At 36.7% G+C, this 14,107-nt stretch overlaps 1 long non-coding RNA gene across 1 annotated transcript in view; it reads right to left on the bottom strand.

Moving 5' to 3' along the window:
* Nucleotides 1-587: 587 nt before the first annotated feature.
* The window catches only part of LOC103100002 (uncharacterized), a 33,500-nt gene continuing 19,980 nt past the window's right edge, over nucleotides 588-14,107 (bottom strand). The window contains exons 3-4 of the long non-coding RNA XR_008913173.1: nucleotides 1,638-1,671; nucleotides 588-760 (exon numbers count right to left, since the gene is read on the bottom strand). This is a non-coding gene — a long non-coding RNA (uncharacterized LOC103100002). The remainder of the gene's footprint in view (nucleotides 761-1,637; nucleotides 1,672-14,107) is intronic.

Here is a 14,107-nt window from a genome sequence, read left to right on the forward strand (position 1 = left end):
AGAGAGATATACCAGAACATAAAATAAATAGGACATGGCAACCAATTGGAATATGAGGTTCAGAAGATGAGAGATCTAATGATAAGGGCATGGACAGAAAGATGTTCAAAGAAATAGAAGATTTCCAGGTACATAATAAAACATTGCATATGTGATGGAATTATCATACAATGCAAAATGCACCATTATTTGATGTTTTAAATTTACTTTTTCAACAATCCTTCTAGCATAATCTTAATAACTTTTGATGGGAAGAAAAGCTCTGTGAATAGGTCCTTTTTAGGGCAGTGTCACTTGATCCCATTTATCTTGACCCCAAGACAAATAGAGTAATGGTTTGTAGTAACAGCCTACTTATATGATTGGCTAATGATTAAAAACTTATTTTTAAGCTCTTCCGTTTTTGAGACCTCTCTTCAATTCCAAAGAGGCATGGAAGTTGGAAGTGTTCAGTTTAGAACTAGAAGGGATCACAGTGTTCTAGCTCTACTCTGTTATTTAAGAAGGTGAAGAAACTGAGGCTTATTCAAGTCAGATGACTTCCCCAGGGTCAAAGAAAAGCTAATAAGTAGCAGAGGAGAGGCTAAAACTCAGGAGCTCTTTCTCCCAGATCCAGGGCATTTTCCTTATAACACTGAGTTGACTACTTAGCTGAAATTTTGCACTTACCTGAATTGCCCAAATTTGACTCTTTGTCTGAATATAGACAACTGCTGAAAACCACATCCTTGTCCACTGGAAATCATATATTTAGAGGTACCTTTAAATTGACAGACACTTAACAAAATTAGGAATATAGCAAGGAGCTACCAGGTCTGGCAGTGTCCCACAGGCTCAGGGCCAGCAGCAGATGTAATGTAGGTGGGTGGCCACAGAAACTTGTCTAGGCTAAATCCCAAACCTCCCACACATCTAAGGGAAGTAGCAGAATGTTGCTGATGGAATATGGGTGTTTTCATGTAAGAGGTGTGAAAAACATGGAAAGAGGAAAGGAAAAATTATCAATAATGTCAAAGGGATCCTTGTATCTCTTCCACAGATAAGCAACATATTGGAGACTTACGATACATTGAGGCTAACTCTGTGGAAGCAAAGTGTTCACCTATTTGTGACAGAATATAAAGAATTCCCTTAACAAGAGTCATGAATATATTAATACAATCACATGTATCATGTCTTGGGTAATATCATTATGTAGATATAGATATTTGGATTTTTATACATGTAAATATAGGTGTAGATCTACACTTGTATATACAGTGATAGAAGAGAAAAAGAGGGGAGAAAGGGAGAGGAAAAGATGGAAAAGAAGGAAGGAGGGAAAGAAGGAAGAAAGGAAGGAAGGAAGGAAGGAAGGAAGGAAGGAAGGAAGGAAGGAAGGAAGGAAGGAAGGAAGGAAGGAAGGAAGGAAGGAAGGAAACAAGGAAGGAAACAAGGAAGAAAGGAAGGAAGGAAGGAAACAAGGAAGGAAGGAAACAAGGAAACAAGGAAGGAAGGAAAGAAAGGAGGGAGGCAGGGAGGGAGGGAGAGTGAAACGGAAAAGGAGGAGAGAGGGAGGGGAGAGAGAGAGGAGAGAAGAGAGAGAAAAAGAGAATGTGATGATGATGATGATGATGATGATGGAAAAAATATTTTACCTGGAGGAAGATGGCCTTGGTTCAAGTCTTGGCTCTGAAATATATCAATTGAAATAATGTATATAAACCACTTTTCAAAGCATAAATCACTTTACTACTATTAGCTTGTATGATGCTAGGCAAGTCAATTTACCTCTATGATCCTCAGTTTCTTTATTTTTGTTTTTAGTGTAAAAATCATTTCAATGGTATTGGGAGTCCTCCAGGAAGAACTTCTCTTATTAGTAGTGATTAGCAGCTTATCTGCAGTTTATAGACAGATGCCAGGAGTCATTGAGAGCTTAGGTGATTTGCCAGGAGTCACACCACTTGTATGTGCCAGAAGCAGGACTGAAACCCAAATCAGCTCTCTATGTGCTATATCATGGAATAATAATACCCACATCAATAGGATTAACTATGAGGAACCAATGAAAGAAATCTGTAAAATGCTTTTTAGCATAAGCACAATATGAATATGTGGTTTTTATTATGCAATCTCCCTTACTTAGATAGGCTGTACCTACTATTTCCACTTCCTCTGTACCACATTCACTTTGCAGACTCTCATAGTTTGGCTTCCAGCCACATGGCTCTTCTGAAACAGTGCCCTCAATAGTCTCCTCATCATCAAATTCAATGGCATTTTCTCAGCTCTCACAATCTTTAGCTTTTTTTGCAATTGAAACTATTGCTAGCTATTACTCTCTCTGCGAAGTTTTTTTTCTTTTTGATTCTGAGGTAGTGACTCTTCTATGTGCTCCCATGCTTTGTGATCACTTCCTATCTACCTCTCATACCTTAAATATTACCATTCACCAAGATTCTGTAAAGACATGTGGTAGACCAATTCCTCCTAGCCCAAGAGGCAATTAAGTTTTCCATGTGAGCCTTACCTTGGAAATTCACAAATGCTACAAATCAAGGTTTGATATATTGTTTTGTTTATTTCTAGAATCAACAATGTGATGGAGAAATTTTAATGATGCAGATTAACCTAAAACTACATTATAGGTTTTTGGAAATCCAGTTGTTAAAAATTCCTAGCAAAATTCTTCATTTCTGCCCTTGGCCTTCTATTCCTCTCTTTTGATTTTCCTTCAACAATTTTATCAGCTCCTTGAGCTCCAATTTATCACCTTCAGTAAGATCACTCTCAAATATCTATTTCCAGGCTCAATTTCTCTCCTATTTACTAGTTATATTTTTAACTAACTTTTTATATGTTTATATGTTATATTTTTAACTAACTACTAGATTTTTAGAATATAACTTTCAGTTCCAGTTATGACATTATTGGAAGAACATTACTCCAGTTGGAGGATCTACAGAAGAGAAGAATAAACCAGTGCTATGATCAGAAATGATTCTACACAAGATCAATTTAAGCAACTAGGTATGTTAAACCTGTATACATGGAGATTTAGAGGGAGGCATGATTGCTTCCTTTAAATTCTCTCTACATTGTTGTATGGAAGAAGGATAAGAATTATTCTTGATTTCAGAAAGAAAAATTAGGATCCCTGGATGAAAGTTACAAAGAAGCCTATTTTGATTTAATATAAAAAAAAAACTTATTGATGACTAGAGCTATTAAAAAGTGGAATAAATTGCCACAGGAGGTAGTGAGCTTCCCATCACTACAAGTCTTTCAATAAAGTCTGAATGACCATTTGCTTGTGTTATTATTGGGAAGATTCCTATTCCAATATGTATTGAAATTCTTTTCCTGTGAGACCTTTTTGTAGTTCTCAGGGAGCCATAAAATTCTGTAAACTGAGAATCTCTGATTCTGTGATTTCTTCCTGAATGTTCTACTCAAATTCAATAGATCCAAAATTGATTTTTAAATTTTCTTTCCAATGTCAATTTCTCTGTATGACTTTTTAAAATTTCTGTTCAGAACATCACTGGTCTCTCATTATCTCTGAGATTCATAACATTGAAATTATTTTTGGCTTTTACTTTTCCCTTACAAACATATGGAATGGAATTAAAAAGCTTGAGTGCTTACTCTTTGCAAAGCATCCTATTAAGGATTAAGGATATAAATAGCAAAAAAAAAAATCATCCTATCTCTCAAGGAGCTTGCATTCAAATTACCAAAGACATTACATATATTGAAGGGTGTATTTGCAGGGCAGATGGAAAGATCAACTTGCTGATAAGAGTGAGTAGTGGGGCAGATGATAAAATTCAGAAGTCTAGAGGACAAAGTGCCAAAACAGATGGAAAAAACAATTGACCTTAGAGAGCAATGGAAAGGCAGATGATAAGGTCCAATAGACTACCATCTTATCAGAAGGATTGCAATTGATGACTCCTCATTCATCTAAGCAGTATGAATATCCATATACCCTATCTATTCCCTATTCTGGAATGGGATGATAATAAGGCTGAAGGTTGGAGAAGAGAGCATTTCTATACATAGGAATAGCAGGAGATCAGCAAGCGCATATTTGTTGCCTCATCACCACTGGGAAAAGAAGGCAATGGTATACAGGGTAAAGTCTCCTAATAATTTATGAGGTCCAAATAATAATGTGTGATCTTTATATAGCATTTTAAGGTTTAAAAAGTCCTTTTCATACATTACAAACTAATCAACCAATCAACCAATCAACAAGCAGGTATTAAGCACCATTTCTCTGAATGCACTATACTGGTACTTGGGATAAAATGACAAACACTCTCAAAGAATTTGCATTTTAAAGGGAAAAAACACCAAATACAAATAAAAGTTATATAAAGAATACATACAAAGTACTTGGGCTTTAGCAATTTGGGAAATATCACCTGAACCCCTTGAAATTTTGTGAATTAAGTAATACAGTTATTATTCATCATGTTTTACAGAGAAGGAAATGGATTCTCAAAAACGTTAACTGACTTGTCACATAGTTAATAAATGTCAGAGGCAGGATTCACCTCTTCCTAATTCTAAATGTAATAGTCTAACCATTTTGCCATACTTCCTATTGAATCCATTTCCCTCATTTCTCTCCCATATATGTCCTCTTTTCCATCCACACTCTTTCTATCATAGGTCGGTCACTTATTAACTCTTACTGCAATATATACCCCAAATCCACTACTCTTCCCCAGCATAAGAAAGTCACTGATGGCAGCATACTGGAGTTTGATTACACTCACTATGCATCTTTCTAATGTTCCTTGTGTCACCAATTTTGGTTCTTTTTTTTTTATCATTCTGAGGTGATGGTTTTCAATGTCTATAGCTATAACTTGTTTTTCTTATTTAAACAATTTTCTTGGTTTATGGTGCCCATTACCAAGGGAATATTTGTGTTAAAGAGATGGGTTATTGCAATAGCAATCAACAATTCACTGAAAGCATAATGGTTTCCCAAATGTGAGTCCAGCTCCCAGTCTGGTGTGGAGTAGCTGTCCAAGGTCCTGACAGAAAGACTCACTCAGTAGCCTGTCTGCCTTGCTGCATGTCAGAATGTGAGCAATGTGATTTCTTTATACATGTTATTTTCTGGGGTGTGTAGTTAAACCAATCTCCCAATAATTATGGATTTTGCTGAAGAAGCTTTGTGTTTCTGTATTTGATGCAATTAATAATGTGCCTTCTGTGAACCATTTGGAATGCCTCCCCATTGATAGGGAATCTTTTCTTCTGTTTGGAATCTATTTGGGACATGAAATGAAACTGGAGAGCATATTACATGAATAAATAAAGAACTTCTTGTGTTATTCTTCATTTTATAGTTGGTGGGTCAATGAAAAAATTTTTCACTACAATTATACTTTTAACCACTTATCAGAAATATCATGATGTAAAAACTCCCAACTCAGAGGTTCAAATTGTTTTTTGATACCAATTGGCTATGTGACCCTAGGCCTGTCACTTAAACCCTCAGTGTTCTAGGCAACTCTCTGAGATTATAATTACAGAGAAAGTTCTATCTTGCATTGGTAGAGAGAGTTTACTTCTCTGAGAATTTCCAAATGAATAAAATCAGAGGTCTAGTCCCTAACCATATCTAAATTAATATTAATATATGTATATACATGTGTAATTATATATATATATATATATGTATATTTAATGCATGTTAGTTTTCTGGATGGGCAATTTAACAATGTACACACATATACACATAGCCAAGAAGCCATTGTTAAATTGGTCTACCAGATAATTGATATGAATCTTTCCCTTAAATTTGAGATTTTTTTTGTTAGTCCATTTCTGTTTCATTCATTTTATGCTCTTTTATTCATGTTTGCTAGGGAAATGAAGGAGAGATATAGCAGAGCTGTCTAAGTAGCTAAGATGTTCCTGACCTACTTTGTAGCTGAATTGGAATTCATAATTATATAATTATTGGAGGAAGATTGTAACCATACATATTGGAAAAGAGAATGTTTGAAGAATACATATTGCTCAGATAATGGCATAAAACTAGATAGACAGACTATTAGTAGAGAGAATTTCTTCACTGGGAGTTCTATGTGCCAATGAAATCACAGGTCAGACAAAAAAAAACCATTATGGCATTTTAAGCTAGAAGGGATAATAGAGATAATCTAGACAGCCACCTTCATTTCATTTTACAGAGAAGGAAACAGTGTGGAAGATGCAAATTGGCTTGTCAAAGTTTATTTAAAAACAGATCCAGAATTTGAAGCTAGGTTCTTGGATTCCAAATCCAGCACTGTTTTGCCCTAATGTTTATTAGTTTTCAAAAATCTACAAATTGACACAAGAGAAACTTCTGTTTTACATATCTCAGTCATTTCTTTGTCAAAGATATGATTTGCTGTAGAAAGCTAACCATAAAAACCTCCTCCCCAAACCTCACCTGTGTTTTTCTACTTCTTTTGCTACTACTTGCACCTGGGATGCTCTGTCCCACTCTCATCTCTATTTCCACCTGTCAAAATGTTACCCAGCTTTCATAGTCTAACTGATGAGCTCTTCTTTCTAGGGTACTCCCAGTGGTCTCTCTCCTTGCTTCCAAACCCTGATAGCACTATCTGTCCCTATTCCAGGCATGTACTGCATCCTAATTTGTATTAAAGTGTTCTGGGCCTTTGGCTTAACATTCCTACTCGATTATGAGGTCCTTCAGGAATAAGGCTGTGACTTATTCATCTGCAAAACCCCAAAACACCTAGGACAGCGCCTTGCACATAATAAGTAGTCAATAAATATTTGTTAAATTGAACTCAATTAAATATAAGAAATAATACCCTGAGGAATTGTAAATTTGGTCTCATTTTTATTCTTTAGCACCTTTTACTTTCGGCACAGCTTGAAAATATAGTGGCTTAATATGATTGGGAAAAACAATTCTCTCCTCTTGTAATGCTAATCATTGATTATATCGTATTCAAAGGCATATGAAAAATTAACTTTAATGAAGTGATTTATATGACAGAGCTAGAAGAAATATTGGTCTCCCTATGGAAGCTAGTTATTTTTCAGTACCCACTATTAATGAAAATACATTTTAAGCATCTGTGAATAAGCAGGAAGAAAGGAGAAAAAATAAAACAACTTAACCTGTATATTTTTTCCCACAGAGGGTGAGGTGTCCATAATCCAAAGGAATAAAAGAACCTTTTCAATAAGAAAGTGGTCAAAAAGTGTGATAAGTACAGGGCTTTAGAAAAGGTCACCTCAAATACTGTTAAAGTACCATTATTTGCAGCAAAGGCAGTAAAGCCACGAACAAAGGAACTCCTTACCTCTTAAACAGAGTCCTCTTATGGTGAGTCATTTCCAGGGCTAGTTTGAAGTACAGTTCATAGCTCTATCCCACCCTGGTACCCCATACATTATTGTAGCTAGTCCAGCTATGCTGCACAATGGCAAACTTGGCAGGCTTATGATGTGATCCGGTCCTGATGACAGGAAGCATGCAACAATAAATGGACAATTCTAATCTCTATTAGATGGCTAGTTTTTGATGCATACGTTGCCACCTGCTTGAACATCACCAAGAGCTGGCCTATTCTTTGAGGAAAAAAAATAGCTCCACCAGGTTTCCTTTTAGGCAGAGCTCTCAATGCCCAAAACCCCAGTGCCAGAATCATTGCTGTTCTTTTGTTAGAGCACAGAGTGAGGCTTTCCTTCCATTTCTCCTGACCCTTTATTCTATGTAGATGTATATGCAAGGGGAACGTTTTGAATATAACTTTAAAGGTCTAAGATATGCCAAAAGGCCTCCACAAACTTTTATAGGCTTTCTCTGGCTTTATTTCTAAGATTTAAATCCTGGTGCTTAAATCTTACTCCAAAACAAAAAGCAAGTTTTCACTTTCTGTGATTGTCTTCTCTCCCTTCCTTCTTGATTTTGTTTCCACCTTGTCCAGGAAGGAGGGCCTTGTTGGATCTCCATGTTCTCTAAATTTAAATATTTCCTTCTTTCTTGAGGAATGGCAAATCTCAGCTACAAAATTAAGACACCAGCTGGTTTACAACTTAGGAGAAGGAAATTATAATAACTCCTATAAACATAATGCTTTAGTGTAAAAGCTCTTCCATCAAAACTCCCTTCTACATAGAACTTCTATTAGCACAGGATAAGTTTAGAGCTAGAAGGAACCTTAGCAGTCATCTTCTCCTGCTCCCTCATTTTATAGAAGAGGAACTGAGGCTACAGAAATGTTAAATGGCTTAACAAGGTCACATTTATTATAACTAGCAGAATTCAAATTCAAATCAAAGTTCTTTGTCATGAAAGTAGGAGTTATTCTATTGTACCATACCTTCATTCTACAAATAAGGAAACTGGGATGGACAGGTCAGTACAAGGACCATATCAAGAATTGTTGTAGAGTGGTGGAAAGAGCTTGGATTTGGAGGAAAATGAAGAATGAATACATTCTACTCCTTGCTATGGTGTGACAAATGCCCAGTGACTTCTCACTTTTAGTCAGTTAATTGGTGAATAAACATTTTTAGTGCCTGCGATGTGCTAGCTCTGGGGATGTAAAGAAATCAAAAGCCAGTCCCTGACCTAGGAGCTCACAGTTTGATGGGGAAGACAACATGTAAACTACATGCTGACAGATTTCATAGACAAAATAAGTTGGAAGTAATAACAGAGGGTAGGCACTAGTATTAAATAGGGGAGAGGGAAAAAGGCTGCTTACCTAAACCAGAGTTTTAGCTGGAACTTGAAGGAAGTCAGGGATGCCAGACAGCAAAAACAAATAGAGAGGGTATTCTGGACATGCAGGACAGCTAGTGAAAATGCTTAGTCTGGAAAAGAAATGCCTTATGTGATGACTAGCAATGATACCAGTATTGCTGACTTATAGAATATGAGCGGGGGGATGAGGAGGGTGGAGGCAGTAAGGTATAAAAATACTTCAGAAGTGAAGGGGAAGTTTCTGAAAGACTTTGAATATCAAACAGATAACTTTATTGGTCCTGGAGGTGATAAAGCCACTGAAATTTATTGAATAGAGGGTAATATGATCAGATTGGTGCTTTAAGATTATTCTGACAGCAGAGTGGAAGATGGCCAAGAATGGGGGAAAACTTGAGGCAAGAAGACCAAAAAGCAGGCTACTGCAGTAGTCCAGGGGTGTGGTGGAGAGAACCTGCACCAGAATAGTGGCTGTGTTAGAGGAGAGAAAGGGAGATGTATCAGAGATATTGTGAAGGCAGAATTGGTAGGACTTGAGCACAGATTAGATATAGGAGTAGAGAGAGAGTGAAGAGTCAAAGATAACACATAGGTTATGAGACTAGGTGACTATAAGGATAGTGGTTATGCTTGACAGTAATGGAGAAGTTCAAATTGAGCTGTGGGGAAGGGCCATAGACCTACACAGCCAACATGCAACCTTCCCACTGATATTGCTACTGGAATTCTCTTGGGGCCATGCTCTCTTGATTGGTGAGAGTGAATTACTAGCCAGTTTTAGACCTCTGATCATACTTTACACAGTACATTTTTCTGAATGCTTACATTACTAAGTTAATTATTACCCCTCTTTCATTACCTTTCTACTTCTTTTCCTGGGAACAGTAATTGAATCAATATTGCTATTGCTTCTAGAAAGGGTATGTCAACTGAAAAATCTGTTGCTGTACCTACAATTCCTATGACTTTTGCAAGATTAAAACACCTGTCTTTAGCCACCAATCCCTATATATCATCTCCCCTGAAGGGGATATGATGGTCTGTCTCTGCCTCTGTCTCTCTCTGTCTCTGTCTCTGTCTCTCTCTCTCTCTCTCTCTCTCTCTCTCTCCTCTCTTCCTTTTGTGTGTCTGTATTTAAATTTCCTTCTTTTTATTGTTTTATTTTATTTTATTTGTTGCTATTTTGATTAATTGTTTTTACATCTATATTTACAGTTTATCCCACTTTAAAGGAAAAGAAGGAAAAAGAATAAGTGATCTTACCTGAAAGTTCAGGTAGCACCCTCACTTCTTAACTTTTAAAAATTAATAGAAATCTATATTCTCTCCCCCATAATTCTACTTCTTATGATAAATACATATAGGAAATCAAAACAAATTGCCACCATAATTTTATACTATGGTGCAGAGAATATTGTATAACATAAGTAAATTTATATGTCTCATTCTGTGCCCTACATCTCTGTAACAAATGGAATAGTTTATCATTGGTCCTCTAAAATCATTCTATTAAAAATCATAGCTGGTTTTTAATTTCTCATGCTTAGCACAGTGTCAGGCACATAGTTAAGTATGTGATAAATGCCATTTCATTCACTCAGCTTCATGAGGTGTTCTCCTTTGTGAATTGAGATAGGTAGACCAAGTATTCTCCAGGTTCCTGTCCAGCTTGAACATTTGGTAACCCTGTAAATCTGTGATAGAACTGGGAAGCCAAAACAGGGCTTTCTTGACTATGGAGCTTTTTATTCTTTCCATTATACCATACTGCCTCTCAGGACACAAATACAGTTACCACCACCACCACCACCATCACTATCACCACCTTGAAGCCTGGGTATCTCCATGGCAATAAGGAAGAACATTTTGATGGATTACTTTGTACCTTACTAGTTGGTCACCATTTCTCCTGGTTTGAAATTGAAAGTGAGAAGGGCCAGTCTGTATAATGGCCCTGTGTGTGGAAATAAGACACCTTCTGTCAAAAGTCTTGACTGCAGCAAAGCCTATTATCTTCATATAGAAGATGATCCTTTGAAGGCATTGACAAATAGGAGGGTATAAACTAGACAAATCATATAGTCAAGGAGGGATTAAACGAAAGAAGCAAGGAACATTCTATTTCAACATTTTCAGTTGAATAAAATGGTTTTTATTTTTTGTTTTCCTCTTCTTTTATCCCAGCTGATTCTTTAGGATTTTGACTCATGTTTAAAGGTATTATCCCTATAAGCCCTCTGAATACTTCTCAGGATTTTAGAGCCTCTTTTTATCCCCCAAGTCAGTAATGATCTTTTCCCCCTTAGGCCTCTAGTAACCAGCCCATTGCTTGCACCTCTCTGCATTATTCTACACCTGGATATTTGTGTATGTCATATCCCCTACTCAGGAAGAACCCAGGGCCATGTCTTATGTAAATAGTCTATCTCCCTCACCTATCACAGTGCCCAGCACATAGTGAGCACTTAAATGTTTATTCAGTTTAATTGAATTACAAAACAAACTTTGGAAAAAATAATATTTAAGTAGATTTCATAAGGAGGGAATGGTGTGTGTGTGTGTGTGTGTGTACCCGAAAGTACCCTAAAGTCTATTTATTGACAATATAATTTTTAAAAAATCAGTTCAAGCATTTTAAACAGACAGACAGTTTGAAAGCCACCATAAGCTTAGAGCAATCTCTCTTGGGACTCAGGCATGCTTACTTCCATCTGTTTACATAGGAGTTGCCACAACTAGTGACAAATTGTATTAGATTCATAAACTTTTAGAGGTGAGGCCACTTGCAAGATTTTCTAGGCCTGCATCTCTCCTTCTCATTTTATAAGGAGAAAAACTGAGGTCTTGATAGTAGAATGGACAGGGCATTCAGTGAATTTGTAGTAAGGATGGGACTGGAAGCAGATTTCTAAACTGAGTATTATTTCCTCTAGATCACAGATTCTTAACCATCACTCCACAGATGAGATCTAAGGATAAACTTCAGAACATGAACTTGGACAGGTGTGGTTCCCCTTAATCTTTCTCTTCATTAATCTCCCATTCACATTTAGCATTTCCTTCCATTATTTAAAAATATCATTCTCAACAAATTTCCAAAGGTTAAAAAAATGACAGTATCCTGAGAAGGCTTTGCCAAATGGTCAAGGGGATACGTGATGCCCACAAAAAAAAAGAGAAAGAATCCCTTCTGTGTTATCTTTGCAATAATGCTCTTAAGTCTTTTCTCTTCCTATATTAGAATGTGAGCTTCTTGGACAATAGGAACTATCTTGATTTTTTAAGAATTAACATTCTTAGAGAACTGCACACAGCAGGCACTTAATAAATTCTTCCTTCCTTCCTTCATCATATATCATAATCTCTAGTGGTAGAAGGGACTTGGGGGACCATCTATTTAGTCCTCATTTTTTCTGATGAGGAAATTTGAATTCCACAGGTAACTTGCCCATGGTAACGCAGATAATGGCAGAGCTAGAACTTGAATACCTCTCTTTGACTTCCTATGAAATAATCATTCTACACTACTGAGCTCCATCAGACCTTTATTTCTTGAACACTTAATACAGAACCTGGCACACTGTAAGTATTTAATTAATGTTTCTTGCCTTACTGCATTGGAAAGTTGCTGTTTTGCTGCACAAAATAGCCACCACATGTTTTCTACTGCTTTTCCATTTATGTTGTATATGGTTGTATAACATTTTATTGCAGCTATGAGAATTGACAAATGCACACGATTCCAAGGCCAGAAGGAGTCTATCAGACAGGAAACTAGATAAAGTGTGGGAAACAAAGCACTTGTCATTTATTCAGTATTTCTTTGGAATACTGGTAGGCAGCATAGTCACTGGACTTTGTCTGAAAACTTGAATTCTGACCCACCTGCATCATTGGAAAAAAGCTGTGTGCCCCTGGCAAGTCAACTAATCTCTCTGAATCTCAGATTCCTTCCTTAGAAAATAGATCATTCAACCCACTTCTTAAATCTATTGAAAGGATAAACTTTTGCATAATGTTTTGTTTACTGAAAAGTGTCCTAAAATACCAGGTATTCTTTTAAATTCATTTTTATTCCCCTCTGACACTCAATAAACTGCCAGGTCTCTTCACTGTATTCAGTCTCCATCTATTTCTCTCTACCACTTCAAATTGATCAGGGTCTCATAACCCATCATTTAGGTTGTTGTGATAGCGTCCTCATTGTTATCTTTGATTCTAATATCTCTCCTTTTTAATCCATCCTCCACATGCTACCAAAATAATATTTTTAAAGCATAGATAAATATGTCACTTCTCAACTCATGTAACCTAAGAAGCTTTCTATTTCCTTTAGGATAAACTCTTCAGTTTGGCATTTGAATCCCCTTGTGACCTAATATCCACCTACTTTCCTATTATTCCATATTACTCCATTTCAAGTATTCTTCCTCCCAACCAAAATAAAGGGTCTACTATTTCATGAACTCTCTATTCCACCTCATACCTCCACACCTTTTCTTGCATTGTTGGGATGCCTTCCATCTTCATCATTTGCCCCTTAACAATTCCATACTTCCCTACAAGGTTAACTGAGATACCAGATCCACCCAAGAGGTTGTAAAATTCTTGAGGAAAAGGGTTGTTTATCCATTTTGCCTGTATCTCTGGGAATAACCAAGGACCTTACTCTTAGTAAGGTGTAATGCTTAGTAAATCTTTCTTGAACTAAATTAAGTTGAATGAAGATGGTATCACATATAGAACTACCTCAGCTAATGTTTGCTTTCTGGACTCTGGCTTCTACCTTGTTGATATGTGTCCCCCCACCCCCAAACTTGTATACTTTGTTGATGTCCAGGCTTCTCCTCTTACATCCTCCTGGTAGCTCAGCATCTTCCCCAGTGAAATATTGATCCAGAGTTACTTTTTCCAGGTCACTCATCCAGTAAGTAATGGAACAGGAACTTGAATGCAAGTCTTTTGACATAAAAGACAATATGTGTAAGCCTTTACAAAATGTTTCCCTCATCATATTACCATGAGGTAGGAAAAAAGTTAGCGGAAATAATGTTCGTTGGTGAATATTTATTACTTTTTTTTTTAACCCTTACCTTCCTTCTTGTATTGACTCCAAGGCAGAAGAGTGGTAAAGGCTAGGCAATGGGGGTCAAGTGACTTGCCCAGGGTCACACAGCTGGGAAGTGTCTGAGGTCAAATTTGAACCTAGGACCTCCCGTCTCTAGGTCTGACTCTCAATCCACTGAGCCACCCAGCTGCCCCCTATTTATTACTTTTAAAAGATCTAGAAATTTGTTAACTTTTTTTTGGGGGGGGGAAGACCCATTTGCACATTTTTGAATTGCATATTCTTATTTTAAATAA

This window comes from Monodelphis domestica, chromosome 6, assembly GCF_027887165.1.
Source record: "Monodelphis domestica isolate mMonDom1 chromosome 6, mMonDom1.pri, whole genome shotgun sequence".
NCBI lineage: Eukaryota > Metazoa > Chordata > Mammalia > Didelphimorphia > Didelphidae > Monodelphis > Monodelphis domestica.